This window comes from Notolepis coatsorum, assembly GCF_963971535.1.
Source record: "Notolepis coatsorum genome assembly, chromosome: 2".
Lineage (NCBI taxonomy): Eukaryota > Metazoa > Chordata > Actinopteri > Aulopiformes > Paralepididae > Notolepis > Notolepis coatsorum.
The window spans coordinates 16,715,592-16,732,397 of NC_140166.1; positions in this window are offsets into that span (position 1 = coordinate 16,715,592).

The window sequence follows — 16,806 nt, forward strand, 5'->3', positions numbered from 1 at the left end:
GATCTGGAGTCTTGGCCAAAATGCACCTCTGGCAGCACTTCACATAGTCTTTAATTTGACCCTCCATCCTCGGCCAAAAGAAGCATTGTCTTGTCAGGTAGATCGTTCTTGCCTGCCCTTGATGTCCGGCTAAGTCATGTACGCCCCGCAAGGCCTTGTCCACTAGACTCCGGGGCAAGACGAACTGAAGCCTCTTCTGCTTGCTCAACGGATCCTTAGTGACTCTATAGAGCACTCCATCAGTGACCTTCAGTCTCTCCCATTGTCTGTACCAGAGCACTTGCGCCCAGACCGTCTCTCTCTCGCCTCGATGGTCTCCTCTGTCGAGTCAGAAAAGACGTGACCTTTAAGATGTCAGGGTCACTCTCTTGGCTTCTCTGAAGCTCTGCCAGAGAAAAGGCAGGTAGCAAATCCTGTCCTGGTGGAACAAGATGTTGAACGGTTTGGATCAACTCTGTTGCCCTGGACTCCGCAGCTGCACCCCAATGGTCATGGGAATCAAGGACCGCCTTCACAGCGTTGTTACACAAGGGTGGAGAACACTGGGACTGCATCACAGCAACGCGCTCTGACCTCTCTGTCCGTTGACACTGGACCTTCAAACGGAAAGCATCTTGAACTCCGTTCACTCCAACCTCACCCGCTTCGGCGAGCAGATTGCCGTAGGACTCAGTGACCAGCCTTCGCCCAACCGTCTTGGCAAACGGATCCCGACTGAGAGCATCAGCCACTACGTTCTTGATTCCTGCGATGTGCTTCAGGCTGAACGTATAAGGAGCGAGCTTCGCGACCCAACGTTGTTCGCAAGCGTCGTGTTTGGGCTTGGTCATTATATAAGTGAGTGGATTGTCCGTTCATACAGTGAAGGAGTTGCCCTTCAGCCAATGGCTGAACTTGTCGCACACACTCCACTTCAGTGCCAAAAACTCGAGCCAGTGGGCTGGGTAATTCTTCTGAGAACTGCTCAGGGTCTTGCTTGCGAAAGCTATGGGGCGCGCTTTACTTTCACCAGCTGGTACTTGTGACAACACCGCTCAGAGCCCGTCCAAAGAAGCATCGGTGGACAGAATCAAGGGACGTGAGAAATCAGGATGCACCAGAACCACACAGTCCAGCAGACTCTCTCTTAGACTGACGAAGGCGACGTCACACTCTGAAGTCCAGTCATCGGGTCCCAGTCTCCTGAATGTTCCCGCCTTCACCTTCACCTTCATCCTTCCTCTCCTCTTTTGTCCCCCAGTCAAAGCGAATAGCGGTTTGGCGATGGAAGAGCAATTAGGGATGAAGTGCTGATAGAAGAAAACCATTCCCAGGTAGGATTTGATCCTCCGTACTGAGGGTGTACACCCATCCTCCTCCATGAGATCTGTCTTGGACATGCTGGATATGACTTCCACCTTTGCAGGATCCACAGCCACTCCGCTACCGTCTATGATATGGCCCAGAAACTTGACAGACGACCTCATCAGATGACACTTCTTTGGACTCAACTTGAGATTGTGGTCTCGCAGTCGCTGGAAGATGACCTCCAGTCTTTGTAACGCCTCCTCTTCCGTTGATCCAAAGACCAGCAGGTCGTCCAGATAGCATAACAGGCTGCTGAAGTTCATGTCCCCGAATATACTCAGCATCATGTGCATAAAAGAGGCGGGACTATTGCACAGTCCCTGCGGCACTCTATTATACTCATGTAGGCCTATCGGTGTAGTGAACGCTGTATATCTCTTATCCTCTTCAGCCATGGGAACGTTGTAGAAGCCGGACGTCAAGTCCATCGTGCTGAAGAAGGTGTTCCCTCCCAAGGCGGCCAGACAGTCCGACTGATGTGGTAGAGGATGGGCGTCCTTGAGTGTTCTCGCATTCAACCATCGGAAATCGGTGCAGATCCTCAAATTACCGTCCTTCCATACCATCACCAACGGTGACGCATAATCACTCACTGATTTCCGGATTATCCCTTGTTGCTCCATGTCTGTCAAGACCTGTCATAGTTTCTGGTAGTGAGCAGGGGGTACTCTCCGGTAAGGAAGGCAGAATGGACGATCATCGGTTAGTCGAAAGAGGTGGACGAAGCCCTTTGCCTCACCACAGTCCATCTCATGCTTGGAGAAGATGTCGTTGTAAGACTCGAGCAGCTGGACTAACTTCTCCTTTCCTGTGTTGCTGGTATGACAGGGTTGGATATCGAGTTTGTCAAGACCAACATCACGTAGCCTCTGTTCGAAGTCCGAAGGACTGGTTGCCGTATGGTGCTCAGTCGGAGGAGCCCTGTCAATCCGACTACAGCCTTGGAGGAGCTCCAAATCTTCCACAGCTAAGCAGGGAGACACATCTGCCAGCTTACAGTTCCTCTTCAGCGCAACTGGTCTATCAGACAGGTTGGTGACCTTCATGGGGACCCACCCATCACCCCACAGAGGTGTCACGACCCGACCAACTGGCATGGACCTTGATGAAGTCGGCTCTACTATCACGGTACTTCCCGGCAACATGATGGTATTTTTGGGTAGCTTACCCCAGACGAGGTGTTCTTGCATCGCCAGAAGAGTGATCGACTGCTTGAGCTTGACCGTGCCGATCTTATCTGGTAGCTCTTCATCCCTCCAACGGGATGTATTCGCCATGAGGTCCAAGAACTGTTCACACCCTGGGGATGAGGATGGACTGCAGACGGAGATGAGCCGCCAGTAATCGTCACTGTTCTTCAACTTGTGCATGAGGAACTTTATCACATTCGTGCCGATGATGAGATCATCCCGCTGGCCCGGCACCACAAGAACTGATACGATGCAGCTCACCCCATATACTTTCAGTTCAACTTCGTACACACACTTCGGTTTAGTGAGTTTTCCTCCACACCCCAGTAAAACCACGTCCTCAGTCATCGGTCTTGGTTCTTGCAATACTTTCCCCTTCAACATCCTTTCCTCTGCATCTTCACTGAAAGTACATGCCATGGAGCCTGAATCGAGCATCCCTTGCATCTGAAACATATTATTTACATTGACTGGAGCATAGAACAGCTCATCATACAACTCAACTCTTTGCGTGTTCTGTGCTATGATCTTCACACCAGCCGGTGCTGCACTGCACTCTTTCACATAACACTGTTCATGTTCACTTTCAGCACTGAGGGTTTGACTGTCCTCACCCACACGTTCCCTCCAACAATGCGGGTTAGTCAGTTTAAAGACTGCTGCTCTCTGGGTGAGTGGTCGGCCTGGTCTCCCCGTCCGGGAGTGTAACTGCGACAGTCTCTGTGGATATGGCCAGGTTTAAAGCAACCCCAGCACAGGTGCTCCCGCATGCAGTGTGACTTGGTGGAGTGCTCCGCCGATCTGCATATCTTGCAGTTAACCTGTTGTCATCTATACATTGGCTGGTTGTTCTGAGCCATCGGCTGGTAGTTCTGAACCATCGGCTGGTTGTTCTGAGCCATCGGCTGGTAGCTCTGAGCCATCGGTTGGTTGTTCTGAGCCGTCGGCTGATTGTTCTGAGCCATCGGCCGATTGTTCTGAGCCATCAATTGGCTGTTCTGAGCCATCGCTTGACTGTTCTGAGAGAGTGTTCGGTCAAGCAGGCCAATCAAAGTCTTCAGACAGTTACCATCAATCTGAGGAGCAGACGTGACACTCGCTCCGACCTGGACAGGGGGCGACTCTGGAAGGCTAGGCGTAGACACCTCCTCAAACACAGGTGTCTGGACATGAACTGTTAAAGGTCTCCCCAGACCTGCACGGTTTGTTCTGGTGTCCAGCTGTCCTCTCATGCTGATCTGATGACGGTCAACATGCTCCTGTATTTCACCAGCTGTCCACTTCTCTGGTGCTTTGAACCGCAAGATTGCAGCAAGGGAGGGATCGGGGCAATACTTTACGAACATCATGGTCACCTCTCGACGGGGGTCATCAATATGTCGCCCATGCCTGCCCAGGCCCTCCTCAGCTGCATCAACAGCTTTGTTAAGGCGGATCCAGTATTCGACAGGGTCCTCCCCTGCCACAGGCACAGTGTTATAGAAATCTGCAAGAGGCATGCTTGAGCATGACACGCCACCGAAATGTTGTTTCAGTATGTCAGTCACAACTCTCTGGTTCTCATGGGGCTTTAGCAATGCGTTGCTACGGAGCGTTATCTTTACAATGTCTCTGGCTCTGCCCATCAACCTGGACAACATCTCCTGATGCTGCTCGTCCACTCCTATAACCCTCTTCCTCAGGTAGGTGTCCATAAGCTCCTCCCACTCATGCACTGAGATCTTGTCAGACCCATCTCCTCTGTACACTGGAGGCTCCCTCACATCCGACTGCATGCCCAGCTTTACGCCAGTCAGATTGAGTGTGGAGTCGACGCGTGGTTGGCTCCCACCTGGGTATTGAACCCGCTCTTGACTGCCTTCATTCGCCTGGCTCTCCCCTCTCAGCTGAGCCGATATTGACTGTCCCACCTGCTGGGCGATGTGTGTTATCAGGTCACTCAATGCTGGGTCGTTCCTGTCGGGGATGGCCGCAGGTGAAAAGGTGGGTCTGTGGGCAAAGGGTGTGTGGCTTGGTAGATAGGTTGAGGTGAAGACTGGGGAACCTTCATTGACCGGGACACTAACCTGGTGGGTCTGACTGGGCGCTCGTGACCTCCCCTCACCTGGGCTCGGCCCTGGGGAATTAAACAGCTGTAACTCCCTCCCATAAGAGTTAAGCAGCGACGAACCCCTCCCCAAACCAACACCCGGCGAGTTAATTCGAGCCAACAGCTGTGCCCCCCTCCCAGACGCAAAATCACTAGGGGCATGAACCACCCTCTCCCCAATGGCTCCCCCCTCTACAACAGACCCGCTCTCTGCGACGGCCCCCTCCTCTACAATATTGGGATCCATTATTTCTTCTATAAAATGAGCTATCAGCAAAGAAAGAAAAAAAATTAATATATATTGGGTCACAATATTTCTCCCTTTTACTTGACTAAAAGAGGGGGAAAAATTATATATATATTGGGTCACAATATTTCTCCCTTATACTTGACTAAGAGAAGAGGAAAACAATTATATATATATTGGGTCACAATATTTCTCCCTTTTACTTGACTAAAAGAGGAGGAAAAAAATATATATATATTGGGTCACAATATTTCTCTCTTATACTTGACTAAGAGAAGAGGAAAGAGGAAAGAGGAGAAAAACCAGATATTAAAAAATAAAGAGAGAAGAAAAAAATTTCACTTCGACGACTCTTCCTGGCGACCAAGCTGGTGTTGGCACTTGCGTCGTCCTGTTCAACGGCACCAATGTAGCTGGTTTAAGGCCTACTCCTCAATGTCGGTCGTGTGTGGGAAGTGAAGACAGGCTCGTGATCCATTTCAATATTTATTTGCCCTGTTAAACAAATATACAAGACAGTGTTATGTCTTGTTATTGGTCTTGGCCACAAGATGGTGCCCTCAGCTCACAAGCTCTTCAAACACCCAGTATAGACTCGTATTTTTAATCATACACTGAAATAACACATTGGAATAATGAAACAATACAATAAGATGATACAAAATAACATTAATTTACCTGTCAAACAAATATACAAGACAGTGTTATGTCTTGGCCACAAGATGGCGCCCTCAGCTCACAGGCTACAATGGGAAAATATGTCACACAGTCAGGTCGAGGCCTACACAACTCTCAGACCATACTACTAGCCTAATCAACATGTGTCATACACAAAAGATCATCACCACTGCTAAATAGCTTTACAAAAAGTGCACAACTGCTCATCCTTAACATAGATACTATTATATACAAATGGTTCATTGCCCAAAACCTTATTTACAACATTTAAACCATCATAATGTTCTTTTAGACCAGAAATATATTTACAGATGATGAGCGACCATCTTACCTCTTCAAACACCCAGTATAGACTGGCGTGAAGAGGGACACGCAAGAGGAAATACGTCACTTCGGCAGGAAGTGACGATTTCAAAATAAAAGACTTGGCTCCAAAAGACTTGGCTCCAATAAAACAAAACGAAAGCAATGAAATAAAACCAAAGTAATAAAATAAAACGTGAGGGATTATTTGTGGAATACATAACAGTATATTATATATACCTGCTACACATACAGCCTTGTTCTTGTTGATCTTGTCCACATTCAGCTGTGTATGGGGCCGTCCACAAGCCTTAATGTTAGGGTTTGAACCGACCTCAAACGCAACGGCACAGACAGGAAGTTCAGAGTTAGCCAAATACTAGGGCGTATTTATTTACAGAGTCACAAAAGGGGTAAAGTAACAATTATGAAACAACAAGGGAGACTGCCATCGGCAGAGTTCTCTGCAGCTCTGCAGATCCTCCTGGTGATAGCGGTGGGGAATCGGTATCTGACGTTGTAGCGGCTCTGCAGATACTCCCAGCTTTAACTCGAGGTGGAAAACGGAGAGAGAGAGATATCAATAACAGTCCAACGAAACACAGAGGCAGTGTGGTTCCCTCCTCCCTTAGCTGTGTCCAGAACCAATGACAGTGACAATCTTCAGTGTTCTCCACAACACACAAGTTAGCTGAGTTTAGTGCAAACAGAAATTATATCTTCAGTGTCTCTTCTAAACACACACTTCAACTGAGTCCAGTGCAAGCAACAATGATAATCTTCGGTGTTCGTCACACACACAGACAGAATAATCCAGAGGGGTTTGGTTCCAACTCACCCAAGCGCAAACGCGTAAAGCGGGTAAACGAGGCGCAGCTCCAAACGGGGAACAAGGTTCTCATCAGCGGATCTCCACAGAAAGTCCTGGAGGGAAAGTAGACGAGGGCACAACAACGGGGAAAAAGCAGGCAAAGCAGTTGTATTCCAAAACGACCCGACATCGATTGAAGGGAAGTCCCAGTATAAAAAGCCTCTGGGGCGCTAATCAAAAACTATGACAGGTGCGCGCTGGAATTGATACTTGCTCCAAAAGCGTGTGGCGGGGAATGCACCAATCAACACAGCACCTTAAAGGAGCGGAGCGTGTGGCGGGGAATGCATCAATCAACACAGTACCTTAAAGGAGCGGAGTGTGTGGCGGGGAATGAACCAATCCTCACAGTACCCCCCCCTCCACGGGAGCCACCCGGCGACCAGCCCGACCCGGCTCGTTCGGGTGAGCACGATGGAAGTCGGTGATCAGGCCGGGGTCCATGATGAGCTGGCGGGAGACCCAGCTCCGTTCCTCCGGGCCGTACCCCTCCCAGTCCACCAGGTACTGGAACCCCCGACCCCGCCGTCGAACGCCCATAAACCGGCGGACCTGCCACTGGGGGTGTCCGTCCACCATCTCGGGAGGAGGCGGGTCCGGAGCAGGAGGCATCAGGGGACTGAGAGAGACAGGCTTAACCCGGGATACATGGAAAACGGGGTGAATGCGCATGGACGCAGGAAGCTTAAGACTCACCGCCGCCGGACTGAGCACCTTCAGAACCTCAAAAGGACCGACGAACCGGGGGTTGAGCTTCTTGGCCGAGGACCGAAGCGGAAGGTCCGTTGTGGACAGCCACACCCTCTGCCCAGGGTGGTACGTCGGCCACGCGCTCCGATGACCGGAGCAGCGCAGTCCTGGCGATCTCCCAGACCCGACGGCACCGGTCGAGATGCTCCTGTACGGAGGGAACTGCCACTTCCGACTCCTGTGCAGGGAAAAGAGGGGGTTGGTAGCCCAGGGATACCTCAAAAGGTGAGAGGCCGGTGGCGGAACTGACCATGGAGTTGATGGAGTACTCGACCCAGGGAAGGAAACGGCTCCAAGAAGCGGGTTTCTCTGCAGCCACACACCGAAGAGCAGACTCCACGCTTTGGTTCATCCTCTCCGTTTGTCCGTTAGTCTGGGGATGATAACCAGAGGAAAGACTGACCGTTGCCCCCAATCCCTTGCAAAAAGCCCGCCATACCTGGGAAGTGAACTGGGGCCCCGGTCCGAGACGATGTCCTGGGGAAACCCATGGAGGCGAAACACGTGGCGTGTCAGGAGGTCCGCCGTCTCGGCCGCCGAGGGAAGTTTGGGAAGGGCCACGAGGTGAACCCCCTTGCTGAACCGATCCACCACGGTCAGTAGGCACGTGTTCCCCTGGGAAGAAGGAAGACCCGTGACGAAGTCCAACGCCACATGGGACCAAGGGCGGCTCGGAATGGGAAGCGGCTGCAATAGCCCGGAGGGTGCCTGGTGGGAGGCCTTGCTGCGGGCGCAGACTGCGCAGGCCAGTACGAACTCCTTGACGTCGTTCCTCATGGTGGGCCACCAGAATCGACGAGCCAGGCGAACCGGCTGGTATGGCCCCACTGGAGGACCCGGGACCGGACTGAGTCGGGGACGAAGAGACGATGATCCGGTACATTGCCTGGAGCGCGATGGAAGCGTAGGGCATGCCTTACCACCCCCTCGATGCCCAAGGTGACTACTCCTACCACCCTGGCCTCTGGGAGGATGGGAGTCGGGTCCTCAGTGGTTGGAGCCCCCTTGGAGTGTAACTGGGACAGGGAGTCGGCCTTCGTGTTGCGGGAACCAGGGCGAAACGCCTGCGAGAAGTCGAACCGACTGAGGAAGCTGGCCCATCTTGCCTGCCGGCCATTGAGGCGCTTGGAAGCACGGATGTACGTCAGGTTCTTGTGGTCCGTCCAAATGGTAAATGGCTCCTCGGCACCCTCTAGCCAATGACGCCACTCCTCAGAGGCAGCCACAACCGCCAGCAGCTCCCGATTGCCGATGTCGTAGTTCTTCTCGGCAGGGAGGAAACGACGCGAGTAGAAGGCACACGGATGTACCTTCTGGTCCGTTGCCGACCGCTGGGATAAGATAGCTCCTAGTCCGGTATCCGAGGCGTCCACCTCTACGATGAACTGTCTCTTGGGGTCTGGATGGAGCAAGACCGGGGCGGAAGTGAACCTCTTCTTGAGGGAGCGGAACGCAGCACACGCCGCTGGGGACCAGTCGAACGGCAGGGCGGGAGAGGTCAGCCTGGTAAGTGGTTCCGCCACCTGACTGTAGTTCCGGATGAATCTTCGGTAGAAGTTGGCGAACCCGAGGAAGCTCTGTAACTCCTTCCGAGAGGTGGGTTCCGGCCACTCCTCCACGGCCCGGATCTTGCGAGGGTCAGCTCGGGTCAAGCCTCTCTCCACGATGAAGCCCAGGTAATCGACGGAGTCGGAGTGGAATCGGCACTTCTCTGCCTTGACGAAGAGCCAATTGTGGAGGAGGCGCTCCAGCACACGGCGGACATGCTGGATGTGTTCCTCGAGGATCTTGGAGAAAATGAGGATGTTGTCTAGGTATACCACCACAAACTCCTCCAGCATGTCACGAAGGACGTCGTTCATGAGCGCCTGGAATACCGCCGGAGCGTTGGTGAGGCCGAACGGCATTACCAGGTACTCGTAGTGGCCCCTGGGAGTCTTGAAGGCGGTCTTCCACTCATCGCCCTCTCGGATACGGACCAGATGGTAGGCACTCCGGAGGTCCAGCTTGGTAAAGACGGTAGCCTGGGTGAGAGGCTCGAAGGTGGAGTTCATGAGAGGAAGAGGGTACTTGTTCTTAATGGTGATCTCGTTGAGCTGGCGATAGTCGATGCAGGGTCGAAGGTCTCCGTCCTTCTTCCCAACAAAGAAGAAACCGGCCGCCACAGGGGAGGAGGAAGGCCGAATGAGTCATGCTTCCAAGGACTCAGAGATATATTGATCCATCGCTGCCTTCTCAGGGACGGTCAGACTGTAGAGGCGGCTGCCGGGAAGGGGAGCCCCTGAGCGGAGGTCGATGGCACAGTCGTAAGGCCGGTGAGGCGGAAGGGCCTGAGCCCTGGACTTACTGAAAACCTCCTCGAGGTCGTGGTACTCGGGGGGTATGGTCGAGAGGTCCGGAGGCGGCTCACAAACGGATCTCCGGGACGAGGGACAGGACGCCGCCTGAAGGCACTGGGCATGACAGGAGGAGCTCCACCCCCTGATGGTACCGGAGGACCAGGCGATGTGGGGCTCGTGCAGCGCGAGCCAGGGCCGGCCCAGGACTACTGGGACAAGAGGGGATCTGGTGATAAAAAACTGGAGTCTCTCAACGTGGTTACCAGCAATGGTGAGCAGGACAGGACAGGTGCGTTGAGTGATGTCAGCCAGGCGGTGTTGGTCCAATGCGAACACCTCCAATGGCCTCACGAGGTCCTCTAGTGGAATGTTGGCCCGGGTAGCAAACTCGAAGTCTAGGAAACTCTCGTCAGCACCCGAGTCAATGAGTGCCTCCACCGTGGCCCGTTGGTCCGCCCAGGCCAGGGTGACGGTCATCAGACGGCTAGGTGGTGCACGGCTCTGGGAACGAGAAAAACGGCTCACCAGGATCTCCCGGGGTCCCGGCGAGCCTGGTCTTTTGGCCGGGTGGGGCAGTTGGAGATACGGTGTCCATCCCGACCGCAGTAGAGGCAAAGGCCGGACCTGAACCTTGCCTCCCGTTCTGCTTGGCTAAGATGTGAACGTCCCAGCTGCATGGGTTCCTCCCCGGGCACCGAACGGGAGGGGAAGGAACCACCAGTTGTGTTGGGAGCAGGGCGGACCGCAGTACCGTCACGAGTACGGGGGGTCTGGGGAACCTCTGGAGGTCCCGGTCGGGTTCTCTCACGTCTTCTCTCCTGGAGGCGTCCGTCGATGCGAATGGCGAGGCTGAATAGGTCCTCGAGGGACTCAGGTTCCTCACAGGTCGCGAGCTGGTCCCTGACAGCGTCGTTGAGCCCCCTCATGAAGGTGAGACGAAGCGCTTGATCGTTCCAACCGCTCTCCGTTGCCGCCAGTCTGAACTCCAGCACGTAGTCGGTGACCCCGCCACTGCCCTGCCGGAAGGTGCCCAACCGAGCTCCAGGGTCCTGGCCACGGGCTGGGTGGTGGAAAACCCTGCGGAGCTCTGCCACGAAGTCTGGGTAGGAAAAACAGAAATCAGCCCCCATTTCCCAGGAGGCAGTAACCCACTGTGCTGCCCGGCCTGAGAGCAGGTTAGTCATGTAAGCCACTCGGGCTCCCCTTGAAGTGAATCGGCTGGTTTGATGACGAAAAACCAACTCACATTGCATGATGAATGTGGCACAATCCTCGAAGTTACCATTGAACAACCGTGGTTCGGAGAGACAGGGCTCCCGAGGTGCGGGATCGGGAGGCGCGGGGCCTGCCACGGCTGCGGGTGATGCTCCGGCCGAGGCTCCTGTAGTAGGTGGGGTTACAAGCAAGGTGTTAACGGCTTCACTCAGCGCTTGTAATTGGTGGAGAATATTAGTCTGCTGATTACCCTGGGCTGTCTGCAGGCTAGCCAGAGAGCCAAGGGACTCCTGAATAGGCAGGACCTGGTCTCGGAGCTCTTGTACAGCAGCCGCAGCCGCACCTAGCTGTAGGCTGTGGTCGTTGGTTAATTCAATCTGGACCGCCAACGCTGTTCTGACCCTGTCTGTGTCGGCTGAGGTCATCATGGTCGGGTCGTAATGTTAGGGTTTGAACCGACCTCAAACGCAACGGCACAGACAGGAAGTTCAGAGTTAGCCAAATACTAGGGCGTATTTATTTACAGAGTCACAAAAGGGGTAAAGTAACAATTATGAAACAACAAGGGAGACTGCCATCCGCAGAGTTCTCTGCGGCTCTGCAGATCCTCCTGGTGATAGCGGTGGGGAATCGGTATCTGACGTTGTAGCGGCTCTGCAGATACTCCCAGCTTTAACTCGAGGTGGAAAACGGAGAGAGAGAGATATCAATAACAGTCCAACGAAACACAGAGGCAGTGTGGTTCCCTCCTCCCTTAGCTGTGTCCAGAACCAATGACAGTGACAATCTTCAGTGTTCTCCACAACACACAAGTTAGCTGAGTTTAGTGCAAACAGAAATGATATCTTCAGTGTCTCTTCTAAACACACACTTCAACTGAGTCCAGTGCAAGCAACAATGATAATCTTCGGTGTTCGTCACACACACAGACAGAATAATCCAGAGGGGTTTGGTTCCAACTCACCCAAGCGCAAACGCGTAAAGCGGGTAAACGAGGCGCAGCTCCAAACGGGGAACAAGGTTCTCATCAGCGGATCTCCACAGAAAGTCCTGGAGGGAAAGTAGACGAGGGCACAGCAACGGGGAAAAAGCAGGCAAAAGCAGTTGTATTCCAAAACGACCCGACGATTGAAGGGAAGTCCCAGTATAAAAAGCCTCTGGGGCGCTAATCAGAAACTATGACAGGTGCGCGCTGGAATTGATACTTGCTCCAAAAGCGTGTGGCGGGGAATGCACCAATCAACACAGCACCTTAAAGGAGCGGAGCGTGTGGCGGGGAATGCATCAATCAACACAGTACCTTAAAGGAGCGGAGCGTGTGGCGGGGAATGAACCAATCCTCACACTTAATCCACTTTAAACATTTTTCCAACTGTGTTTTAGGCTTCGGAAAATTTATAAAACGCGCTCCCTTTAGTCTTTCTGGATATCTCTGGTCATTATTCCACGTTCCCCAAGCACATCTAAGAACCATTTTCTCAACAACGCAGGACTGGCTGTCTGTGAGACATCATGGCGGCTCTATTTCAAGGGGCGCAGCCTTAAAAAAACGGGCAATCTTATTGGTTATTATTCTCTGCGTGATTTGACAGTGGGGAAAGGTCTATTATATGGTTTTTCCCACTGGTGAGCAAAATAACCAAGAGAATAAAAACCAACCACCGGGTGATGACAACCTGCCTCTGACTAAAGTGTTTCCACTGCTTGGCCACATCCTCACAGGACCCCTGTCTCTGTCTCTGAGTGAATTTATCGATATAGACATTCCAGTGACCTTCTACCTCATACTGGGACATGAGCACCACCAGTCCCATGGAACAGCTTCATACCGCCTTCTGTCTGGAGAGTTGAACCTTACCTGCTCTACCTTGACCTATTCTGAGTGGTTTCTCCTGCCCCCCCCCCCCCCCCGGGGCATATGGCCCTGAGCCATCATCTTGTATCTCATGCTGATACGCTTGCAGTAGTTCTTAGTTCTATCCATTACTTAATTTCACAATTCTCTTATATAGCCTACTTTGATTCTATTGTCACCATGTATGCATATATGTCCACTACATGTATTTATTGCTCCAAATCCGCCCACTACAAACATGGGAACTCTATAACCCCTGCCCCCATCTCTCTGAGTGGTTGTCTCGTAGTGTTGACCAAGGTGGTGGATGTCTCAGTGTGATGGCCAATATTGCAGTGACTGTTCTACCCCCACATTGGTTATGTGCACCATTGAGGTCATGGATATCAGCTTCATACCGTCTTCTGTCCGACCTACAATGTCTAAACCATGCCTGTTCTAGTTCATTGCTGGGTTAAGTACTTCTATTCTATTCACATATATGCTTACTACATGTATCTATTCTATTCATATATATATGCTTACTACATGTATCTATTGCCATGTCCTCCCATCACAAACACGCAAACTGTCTAACGCCTGTCCCCGTCTCCCTGTGAGTGGATGTCTCAATGGTGATGACCGGAGTGGTGGACGTCCCCTTGATGATGGCCGGGAGGATGCGATCCTCTCTACGTGATAGAGAGGCCCCCATACCTCAAATGGATCCGTCATCAGCTCTATTTTCAATCTTTCAAAATGTTCTTATGTACCCCAGTTGCTATTGCATGTACTTATTTGTATTTCAAATAACAGCTTACCAACTGTTTTGCCTGTTTTATAGCAACACTACTATCACCGACATCTAAGAGGGGAGATACCCCCTTGAACGCCCCTTCTTAGGTTTCTCCCCTCCACTTGCCTGTGGTGCTTTTTTCCTATTGCTAGGTTTTTTGTGAGTTTTTCCTTACCTTCGCGTGGGGTATGTCTGGGAGTGTTGCATTTATTTATTTATTTATTCATTTATTTATTTTACATTTTATCTTGGATTTGATGGTGTTTTGTTTTGTTCTTGATTTATTGTGATGTTTCTTCTTGACTTGTTTATTAAAGAAGACGTGTCCGGCCCATGGGGACATTAACGTGTCTTGTCGGGCCTTACAAATACATTTGATTTGATTTGAGAGACAGACAGAGAAAGAGGCAAAGAGAGAGAGTGAGAGAGACACGTCTCTCCTCTCTCTCTGTCTCTCTCTCCCCCTTTCTCTCTCTCTCTCTCTCTCTCTCTCTCACTCGCTCTCTCTCTCTCTCCCTTGGCAGGAGTGGTGTCAGGGGTATAAAAAGACACTGAATAACCACCTCTGCAGTCACACGCTCATTACGCACACACCCGCATGCACACACACACACACTCCACGCTGCCCTTGAGGGAAGGGCTGGGGTTGCTGGGTGAGAGGGCCGGGGACAAGCCTGGGGCTGGGCTGCAGACTGCAGAGGCTGGGCCACTGACCTCCTTCTCCCCCGTGGCCTTGACCCTGTCCTGGGGCATCAGTGAGAGTGGAGAAGTCCTCTGAGACATGTCTGTAGTAGGAGGAGTTGCTGCTTAGAATGATTTGATCATGTGTGATGTCATGGATAATACAATAACCTGTTTGTACAGAAAGGTATAAAAGATGAGGAAGGGATAATACTGTAGATGTGGTGGACATCCGTCTGGACCTCCCCCTCCAATACACTATGTACTGTACCTAACACTATCCACCTCATAACCATTCCTCTATGTCCTTTATGTTTTTTCTGCTTGAATGGAGTATGACACCTGCATTGATAGTCTTGTTCTTTCTGAATAGCACATCATTGCTTTGCCACCTGAGGGGAAAGAAGCAATGTTTAAGTAACTTTGGGAATGCTTATGGATTGTTTCTATCTATATAAATATATATTTTTAAATGTATCTATATAAAAATGTATTATCACACTTGTGATATTGTACTGAATATCAGCGTGGCTATGATCATCTCGGCCTGCAGGCTCATACCTATGGCAGGCGTGCGGATATTCAGTATACTGTAACAGTACTCTCTCTCATGCCATGTTGCTTAATAATGTACCATGGTATATAATAATACTGTACATACAGTACATTAGCTTAGCATATATACTATGTAGCTTTGTCATATATACTCCATATTCACATTATACTGCAATGCACTTTACTGCTCCTTTGTACTCTGGTTAGATGCCAACTTCATTTAACTGTCATTTAATCTGTCTGTACTTGCACTTGTGCAATGACAATACATTTAATCGAATCTAACCTAATCTAGTTCCACTATTCCTTGACTTTGTACCTTAAATCTTCTACTAACGTTCCAATAACTAACATGAAACAGGAGAGGACTGTCTTCTTATAAAGAAAGAAGGCAGAGCTCTAGTGACCTCTTGTGGCCGGTCACATAACTGTGTGTTATGTTGTGCTGTGTCGTGCTGTGCTGTATTTATGTATTTATTGTGTCATGTTGTGCTGTATTATGTATCCATTGCTGGGAAGGGGGGGGGGGGGGGTAAATGTATCTATGTTCCAGTTTTATGTACTGTAGAGCTTAATACACTCTGTACCGATCACAAATACCACCAACCTGGTTGTGTGGCAATAAAGGAATCTTGTATCTTGCAAATGTACACGAGAAGCCATGAGAATACCTCAGTATTTAAAGGACCAGTCTTTTTGACATGCGTATTCCAAGTCATTCTTGCTTTGATACACAAATTAGGTTGTACTTCTTTTTTCATAATCTTGTGTTAAACACCTCATAAACCCATAAGCCCATCAAATCCTGCATCACCTACAAAACCCTCCTGATCACTTACATGTGCAAGTCCCTCCATGCTCTGGCACGTCAGTACCTCACTGACCTCCTCCACCCCCACACTCAGTCACGGTCCCTGCAATCCTCAGACACTGGTCAGCTCTCCATTCCCCGAACCAGACTGCGGACCTTTGGGGACAGAGCTTTCATCGTGGCAGCTCCCACCCTCTGGAACTCCCTCCCTGCAGAACTCTGCAACGCCCCAACTCTGGACTCCTTAAAAAAACTCCTTAAGGTGCGGCTGAGTGGCGCAGTGGGCAAGGCGCTCGCCACTAACGCAGGAGATGCTGGTATCGAGCCCAGCTCTCTGCGTTGCTACCGGCTTGGCCGGCCGTCATACTAACACAATTGGCAGTGTTAGAGGGTGGGAAAGCCGGTGGGTGGGGATTGGACATTGTGGACAGCGACTCCTACAGGTCGGTTGGGTGACGCCGGTACGGCGGAAACAGGAAGTATCGGGGGCAGCGTGAGCCTCCCACGCGTTACTCCTCGCCACTGAGAGTTCGAGCTGTTGCGGTGAAAAGATGCGACAGGCTGCCTCCTCGTGTACCGGAGGGGACACGTGATGCAAGGCTTCTATCCTCACTACAGCCGACCAGTGGGAGGCATAGTCTAGCAACGTTCAAGACATGGGAGGGAAGAATTGGAAATACGAAATTGGGATGGGAGAAAAATAGAAAATAAGGAGAAAAAGTGGATAAATAAATATATATAAAACTCCTTAAAACTCACCTCTTCAACGTGGCCTTTGACCCCTAAACCTCCTACATTGAATGTTGTGTGTCTGTCTACCATGTTTGTTATTGTTGTTTGTTGTTGTGTAAAGCGACCTTGGGTTTTATGAAAGGCGCTACAAAAAAATTATTATTATAATTATTATTATTAAAGGGGAATGCCTGTTCCTGCGCCCCAGGACAGTTCAGTCAGTATTTGTGAACATGCACCACTGTCCTAAAGCTACAAATCATCACTTGGATGTAAAATCTGCGGCTGCTCCATAGACAATGAATGAATGGCTGACTTTATTAGGCCATAAAATGTTTGTGTGAGCCATTACAATGAGGTTTATATTC